This window comes from Lemur catta, chromosome 10, assembly GCF_020740605.2.
Source record: "Lemur catta isolate mLemCat1 chromosome 10, mLemCat1.pri, whole genome shotgun sequence".
In the NCBI taxonomy this organism is placed as follows: domain Eukaryota; kingdom Metazoa; phylum Chordata; class Mammalia; order Primates; family Lemuridae; genus Lemur; species Lemur catta.
The window spans coordinates 84,316,978-84,326,211 of NC_059137.1; positions in this window are offsets into that span (position 1 = coordinate 84,316,978).

The following is a 9,234-nucleotide window of genomic DNA, read 5'->3' on the forward strand; positions in this document are numbered from 1 at the left end:
GTTTGCAATTATATATTTGTAGTTTAATTTAAAGTAATACTTTAAAATAATTCAGCAAAAGAGGAAGCAAATATGTCAAAGGTGAAAAATTGTTAAATCTGGGTAATATGTGCATATGATGCTCATTTCTGCTATTCTATCTAATTTTTTTATGCACATTAAAAGACATGTGGTGGGGGGGGCACTTTACCATCCCTACAGAAGTATGCCTTTGAACACCAAGCTGCCAAGAGAAGTAAAGGTACATTCAAATATCTGTCATGAATAAGGCTGAGAAATAGAACAAATATTCGAAAACATAAAAGATCAACATCTGTGACCAGCAGGGTTTATCTGGGGAGGGAAAGTGGGAGGCTAGCTATTCAAAATTACACAAATACTACATGAAAACATATGCAACTCAAAATAAGAAAGTGATTATTGTATCCACCTTGCATTTCCATAAGGAAAACTTCCTTGAAACTTTATGCACACATCTGAATTTTTAACAAATTAGGGACATACGGTCACAATAGCACGCATTTTTAAATTAATATACTTTTTTAGAGCAGTTTTAAGTATACAGAAAAATTGAGCAGCAAGTACAAACAGTTTCAATATAGCCCCTCTTGTTAACCCACACACAGTTTCCCGTTTCATTAACATCTTGAATTAGTGTGTTACATTTTGTACAATTAATGAATGAAGTACATAGTTTACCTTAGCTTTCACTCTTTGTCTTGTGCAGTTCTATGGATTTTGCCAAATGCATAATATCATTTGGTGTGATTTCCACCAATACAATGATGTAATATCCACCATTACAGTATCATACAAAGCAGTTTCACTGCCATAAAAATCCCCTATTCTTTACCTATTCACCCTCCTTTCCTGAAATCCTGGAAACCACTCATCTTTTTACTGTCTGCATATTTTTGCCTTTTCCAGAATGTTATATAGTTGAAATCATATAGTATGTAGCTTTTCAGACTGGTTTCCTTCATTTAGCAATATGCATTTAATCTTGCTTCATGTCTTTTCATGGCTTGATAGCTCATTTCTTTTTATCCCTGAATAATATTCTACTACACATATGTACCACAGTTTATCCATTCACCTATTGAAGCATATCTTGGTTGCTTCCATTTGTTTGCAATTGCAAATAAAACTGCTATAAACATTTGCGTGCAAGCGTTTGTGTGAACATAAGTTATCAAACCAATTGTTTAGCTGTCTTAATTTGTGTATGCCAAACTGTCTTGTTAACTGATGATGTCTACTATATTATTTTGCATTCTCATCAGCAATGAACAAGAGTCTCCACATTCTCATCAGCATTTGATATTGTCAATGATTTGGATTTGGGCCATTTTAATAGGTGTATAGTGAGTGGTATCTCATTGTAAATCTCATTATTTGCAACTTATAATAACAGACTTTTTCTCATATTTTGTCATAAGTGTGTGTTCTATGTCAAAGTACCTGATTAACTCTTTCACTCAATTTTTATTCAGTTGTTTATTTTCTTATTGTTGAATTTTAAGAGTTCTTTGTATACTTTGTATAAAATTTCTTCATCAGATATATATTTTGTGAGCATTTTCTCTTAATCTGCAGCTTGTCTTTTCATTCTCTTGACAGTTCTTCACAGAGCTGAAGTTTTTAATGTTAATGAAGTCAAACTTATGAATTTGTTCTTTCATGGATTATGCTTTTGGTGTTATCTAAAAACCTATTGCCAAACCCAAGGACATCTAGATTTTCTCTTATATTATTGTCTAGAAGTTTCATAGCTTTGTGTCTTATATTTAAACCAATATGATCCATTTTGAGTTATTTTTCATAAGAAGTATAAGGTTTGTACCTACATAGATTTTTTTTGATTATGGATGTCTAATTTTTCCAGCATCATTTGGTGAAAGGCTATCTTTTCTCCTTCTATTGCCTTTGCTCCTTTGTCAAAGATCAATTGATGATATTTGTGTGAGTCTATTTTTGGACTCTATTTTTGTTCCATTGATCTATTTGTCAATTATTTCATCAATACCACACTGTCTTATTTTGATTACTGTAGCTTACTAATTTTGATTACTGTACCTTATTAATACCATAAAGTATTAATAATTCTTGAAGCTAGTTTGTGTCAGTTCTCTGACTTTGCTCTTCTTTAATATTGAGTTGGTTATCCTAGATCTTTTGCATTTACATACAAACTTTAGAATCAGTTTGTCAATGTCTAAAAAAAAACTTGCTGAGATTTTGATTGAGATTGTGTTGAATGTTGAATCTATTGACCAAATTTGTAGGGACTAACACCTTAACAACATTGAATCTTCTTCTCCATTCACATGAAATATCTCTCCATTTATTTACTACTTCCTTATTTTTTATTTAAATTTTGCAGTTTTCCTCAGATGGATATTGTATGTATTTTGTTAGATTTTATACCTATTAATATTTCATTGTTTTGGTGCTAATGTAAATGATGTGCTTTTAATTTCAAATTCCAATTGTTCATTGCTGGCTTATAGGAATGAAATTTACTTTTGTATGATAACCTTGTATCCTGCAAGGTAATAATCATTTATTAGTTCCAAGTATTTTTTTGTTGTTGATTCTTTGGAATTTTCTCCATAGACAATCATGTCATCTACAAAGATAATTTTATTTCTTCTTTTTATTTCATTTTCTTGTTCTGTTCCATTAGCTAGAACTTTCAGTATGATGTTCAAAAGGAGTGGTGAGAGGGGATAGCCTTCCCTTGTTCTCTATCTTAGGGGGAAAGCATTTAGTTTGTCAACATTAGGTATGATGTTACCTGTTGGCTTTCTATAGATGTTCTTTACCAAGTTGGGGAGGTTCTCTCCATTTCTTGTTTGCTGAGAGTTTTTATTATAAATTGGGGCTGACATTTGTTAAATGTATTTCTGCATCTATTAATATGATTTTTTTCTTTAGCATATTGATGAGATGGATTACCTTTATTAATTTGCAATGCTGAAACAGCTTGCATACATGGGATAAATCCTACTTGTTTATGGTGTATAATTCCTTTTATATATTGTTGAATTTTATTTACTATTACTTCATTAAGGGGTTTTGCATCCATATTCATGAGAAATATTGGCCCATAGTTTTTCTGTCTTATATTAATAATATCTTTGTCTGGTTTTAGTCTTATGCTATTGCTGGCTTGTAGAATGAGTTAGAAAGTATTTCCTCCACTCTATTGTTTGAAAAAGATGGTAGAGAATTGCTATCTTAAATGTTTGGTAGAATTCACAGTGAAACTGTATAGGCTTGGAGCTTTTCAAAGGAAGGTTACTAGTTATTGATTTAATTTCTTTAATAGATACAGGCCTACTCAGACAGCCTTTTCTTATTCGTGTGAGTTTTGGTAGATTGTGTCTTCTAAGGGATTGGTCCATTTCATCTAGGTTATTGGATTTGTGGGCATAGAGTTATTCATCAGATGCAGAATTCTAGGTTGGTGATTTTTTTTCTTTTAAGACTCTTAAGTACTTCACCCCATTCTCCTTTTGTTTGCATGGTTTCTGAAGAGAGTCTGATGTAATTCTTATTCTATTTCTCTATATGTACCTCTCCTCCCCACTGCCTTGTTTCAAGATTTTCTTTGTTTATTTTTCTTTTTGCAGCTTGAATCCTATATGCCTAGGTGAACATTCTTTTAGCTTCCTGGATCTATAGTTTGGTACCTATCATTAATTTTGGAAAAATTTCAACCATTACTACTTCAAATATTTCTTATGTTCACTCTTCTCTTTTTTATATTCCCATTATGTGTATGTTACACATTTTGTAATTATCTCACAGTCCTTGGATATTCTGTTCCATCTTGAAAAAATATCTTCTCTCTTTGCATTTACCTTTTGGAAATTTACATTGACATTCCTTTGAGCTCACTGATCCTTTCCCAGCCATGTACAGTCTATTGATGAGCCCATGAAAGCATTCTTCATTTTTGATACAGTGTTTTTAATTTCTAACATTTCCTTTTGATTATTTATTAAGAATTGCTATTTCTCTGCTTATATTACCCATCTGGTCTTGCATGGTTTTCCACTTTTTCCATTAGCGCCCATAGCATATTAATCATAGTCATTTTAAATTCCAAGTCTGATAATTCCAAAATCTCTGACAATTCTGACTCTGGTTGTCATACTTGCTTTGCTTCTTCAGACTGTTATTTTGCTTTTTAATGCATTGTAATTTGTTATTGAAAGTAAAAATTATGTATCATATAAAAGGAACTGAGGTAAATAGGTCTTTAGTGTAAGGTTTAATATTTATCTGGCTAAGAGTTAAGCTATGGTTACTGTTTGCTGTAGCTGTGATGTCAGAGGCTACAGAGTGTTCTTGTTTTTGTCTCGTATATTGTCTTTGGGTGTTTATAAACTCTAGAAAGAGGGCCCGAGACTTTCAGTTCTTTTAGCTATCACCCCCTGCCATTATATTATACAGGAGCACTATTGATTCAGTAGTAATATGTGGGCAGAGGCCTTCTATAATCCTATGATTAAGTCCCAGTCTTTTACTAAGCTGAAGTTATGTATTTCTTTTCCTCCATATCAAAGTCTAACAGGGGCTGCAGTTAGGTGTTTTCCTTCCCCTGGTCAGTTAGACTTTGGTAAAGTCCCATTAGGTTAGGCTCTGGTAAAATAGTTTCCCTTGAGGGCAGACTTTGTTAAGGACAACAGAAAGCTCTGAGCATATTTCAAAAATGGTTACTTTTCCCCTCCACCCTGAGAAAAATCACAAGGATTTTTCTCTGATTATCATAGTGAAAATCTGGTAAGGATCTTGCAAAGCTCTGTGAAGTATGGGGGCCCTCCCTAAGACTGAGCCCTTTCAGAGTTTTTAACTCTAAAGATAGTCTACATTGAGCCTCCAGCAACTCAGGAATTACGGGTGAAAGTGTTGCTAGCCATACTGACTTCAGCTGTGGGCATCTGTCTCTGGACATCTGCTCCTGGTAAGTTGTGATTCTCTGTATCTGCCTGTCGGTTTCCCCCATTTGCAGGACAACAGTTTGTCCTATGATCTCCATTCTCAAATTGAGCTAAGAAGAGTGGTTAGTTTTCAGTTTATTCAAGTTTATTCTTGTTGTGAGGATGACAGTAATGACTTCCAAGCTCTCTGCATGTCAGACCAGAAACCAAAGTCTGTTTATTGTGTTTTGAATTGCATTGCTTTTAAGCTATAAGAATAGGTCTTTTTGAAGTTTAGTTGGACTTCACCTGTGATACTTGGTGCTTACCTTGTGAGTGTTGATGTAATTCTCGGGGTCATATTTTCTTAGCTTTTCATATTTTTTAAAACATAGTGTGAGGTGTTTTATCATTTCTGTAGATTCCAATGAAACCTCAAATCTTTTGATGCTATAACCATTTTAATATTATTCAAATTCATAACATAGAATTATTTGGTTAAATGAAATGGTCTGTGATGGCTTTTGAATAGTAACATAAGGCTTTCCAATGTGATCAATACAAATGTTGAAACACTGGCTTTTTAAAAATAAACATTTATTATTAACAAATTTTTCACATAATGTATAAGGTAGTGAAATTCAAGAAGAAAATAATGTTTTGTCTGAAATACATTCTCTGACCAGAGAAATTTTAATAAGGTAAGTTATTTTTAAGGCTGTATTCCAATAGTTATCTCGGGTAGCTTGTTCGATTTAGGATATCTATTTTATGATGCTATGTGATGTATTTTTACCTTTTTACAGAAAAAGCCTAACTTTATGTCCTATTTTCAGATACTGATAGCACAGGGATTATGGGGAGGAGAAGAGTGATCAAATATTTTGTCACTTTTTAATATTAATGAAAGTGCTTTAGAATTAGAATGACACCCTAGAACCAGCAACCAGAAGACTATTACTGCAGCAAAATGACAAAAGCAAAAGTAAAGGATTTGTTTTCAAACATAAGACAAAATATGAATGGAAGTAGAATGATTGGCTACAAGGTCTCCTTTAGGTAGAATTTTAAAAGTTTTTTAAAAGCTAACTGAAAGAGATTCAAGTACCAAGAAAGGGCTCCAGTTTGCCTCAGCATCACACCTTGTATACTTTTACTGTAGGCTCAGTTTGCAACTGGAATGGTTCTTTTTTTATACCTTTCACTTAGACTCATATATTTTAATCGATGTTCAGACATACACACACACAAAAAAAAAAGATCTGGACCAAACTGTGTCCCAATTCGCATGATCTATGCAAGTGTTAAATGTAAAAGAGACTCAATTTGGATGTAATAAAATTACTGACTCATAAATACAGATATTTCTATTTTCTATAAATTAGATAATCAAGTTTTATTAAAATACTTGTTTTTAAAACTATAGTAAGTTATGTTGAATTCTAAACCTTATACTTGTCTAGTCACTGGTGGGTGATTAATTATCCATCTCAACTATTATTTCTCTGTGTTCTGCAGTGAGTTCCTGGTCTTCCCTATTCTTTCAGACCAGAACCTACCAGCTCAGAAGGTAAAACTGGGCAGTTATTTATTTATTCATAGAATGTTTAGATCTAAAATTATTTGCAAGTAGTTGAATGTATAGATGTTTATGATAGATTCACAAGCCCTTTCTATTCTGAATTATATAGATTCTGACTAAAATTACATGCCATAGGAAAATGCGTCTTTTCTTTTTTCCCACTTTAAAGTTGTGACATTATTGTTTCTATACATCCTAAATAGTCAAAGTCCAAATTTAACCTGATACCTTCCCTATATCTAATACATTCCTAAATCTTAGCTTCTAGTTTATTCCATGAAATATATTATCATAGAATTTAAGCTAATTGAGTCAGTGACCACCCAGAGTAGCATAACACTCCACAGTTATTGTTAGCTTTCTCTTTTTCTCACAGTTCTTTCACTACACAGTTTCCTAGGTGTGTTTGCCACAACAAAAGGTTAGCTTCCTGAGGAGAGGGACCTTGTCCTTGTTTCACTTAGCATATATGTCCTCAAATATTTCTTAAGTAAAGAAAAAGTACCTACAACTGCTAGATACTACTAGGCAGTGGATTTCTGGTGATTAACAAGACGTTGCCTGCCTTCGTCTAGCCTGGGGGCCAGTGGTGGGGTTACTGACTATAATGGGAGACAACAGAGCAGAAGGAAAGCACAGGAATTCACAGGGTAGTCAGACAGGGCTTCTTTGCGGAGGTGACACTTAAAACTGAGACTTGAAGAATGGGAAGGAGGAAACACGTGAAGAACAAAACCATGTGGACAATGGCAGAACAAGCCCCTAGGTACAAAAAACAAGAGCCCTGATATGGGAAACATTTTATCCCATTTGAAGATGTGAAAGTCAAGCTCAGACACATAAGGCCTTTAAAAATGTTGCTTTCACTTTGCTCTGAGAAGTGTCTGGAACATGTCAGGCTAGGAACTGTTAGGCCCAGAGCTAGAGGGAGACACGTGAAGGCTCAGGCTCATGTGTAGCAAAATGCTGTTTATTTTGAGCATCTGGGTGCAGATGGGTGGAGGTGAAAAACTCCACCCTGAGGGAGGGGAAAGCGTTGGGATTTATAGAGGGTTTTAGAGGGGGAGAGGAGTAACACCTGCAGAGATAAGGCAGGGGGCCTTATGGGGGGGCGGATAGGAATGCGGTGTGGCTGCAGCTGCCTGTGGTCAAAGTTAGATTTATAAGCTTGGGCTCTGCAGACTCCTGTAGCTTTTGTTTCACAGGCTTTATGATATTTTTCGGGTTCCGACAGCAAACAAACCTAACAGGAACCACTTTCTCTTTTGTCTGCACTAGATTGTCAAGCAAACCTCAGTAATGAAGAATGCAAAGCAATGTCTACTCTTTTCTTTTTAAGGTCACTATTTCATATTCAAATCAAGAAGTTAATTCAGTTTATGAAAATGTTTATCACTCCCAGGTCGACTAGACCAAGACAGGGTAATCAGAAACGGAGAGTACGCCTGGGAGAGAATAGGAATGAATGGCCCACAGCACACCCACCAGAAGGGCTGATATTTACAAGCCTGGCTGAGTACAACAGCTCTTGGGAAAACCATTCTGAGTAACCTGGCGCATAACGGAAGAGACAGAGCCCTATAGTACTTGGGCTTCCAATCCAGAAGGATTTAGAAATACAGGACTACTGGGGATCAGATCTGCCAGTTCACTGGGTCACGTGAAGGGGCGTGTCAGGTGGGGCCAGGAAGACGCACCCATCAGTTGTGCGGGATGTAAATCTCCTTCTCAGGAAGGAAAGAGCCGCGTCTCTGGCCCCCTTCACCCCGGGCGGTTCCACTCCCACCCGCCTCCGCCCGGCGAGCTCCGCGCCTCTTTGAAAAACAGCTCTTCACGGAGAGGGAGCACGTCGCGCGGGTGCTCGTGTGTGTGGGGAGGAGTCGGCGGAACAACTGGCGAGAATGGGACAAAGGGCGTGAAGAAGAGAAACGGGATTCAGGAGGAGCAGGGGGTGACGGTGGCCGCTCAGCCCAGGCCCGGCGACCTGGCGGCGCGCGGGCGGGTGGGAGCCCAGTCCCTCTGGACGCCGCCGTGGGCGCAGCCCTGCGTCCTCCATGGGAGGGGGGAGGGGGGGAGGGGGGGAGGGGGGAGGGGGGGAGGGCGGGCCAGACGCGCGTCGCCCGCACCTGCCAGAGTCACCTGCTCTATGGTCCTGAACCGCGGCTCCAGGGGGCACTAACCTCTTCCTCCCGGTTCGGGAGTCACACCCCTGGCGATTCCCAGAGCCAGGTTTTTGCTTCTGCAGTGGCGCCCCGCCTCGTCCTCAGCTTTTACCTTGCAGAGGACGGGGAACCATGACACCCTAATCTTTAGACTTTGGGGTCAGGTCCTGAGTGACCTGAAGGATCCTGAACCTTAAAGGAACCTTTATCTAATCTGTCGTTATTTTGTAGGAAAACAGTGAAATGGACATTAGGTTACACACCGCAATGGATGGTAAAGAAAATATTTGTATTCTGTCATCCAAGAATAGAAGTTGTGCCACAGTAAGGAATGAGCTTGCCGCAGGAAGCCCGGCAGTCGTGGGGCATCCTTGTTTGTCTCCCTTTGCATAGGAATCCGTCTTTTAGCTGCTTGTGGACCAAAGCCTAAAACACGTGTAGGAATTGTTTTTTGAGGCAAAATATAAATAACATAACATTTATCACTTTAACCATTTTTAAATGCACAATTCAATGGAATTAAGTATATTCACATTGTTGTGTAACCATCACCACCATCCAC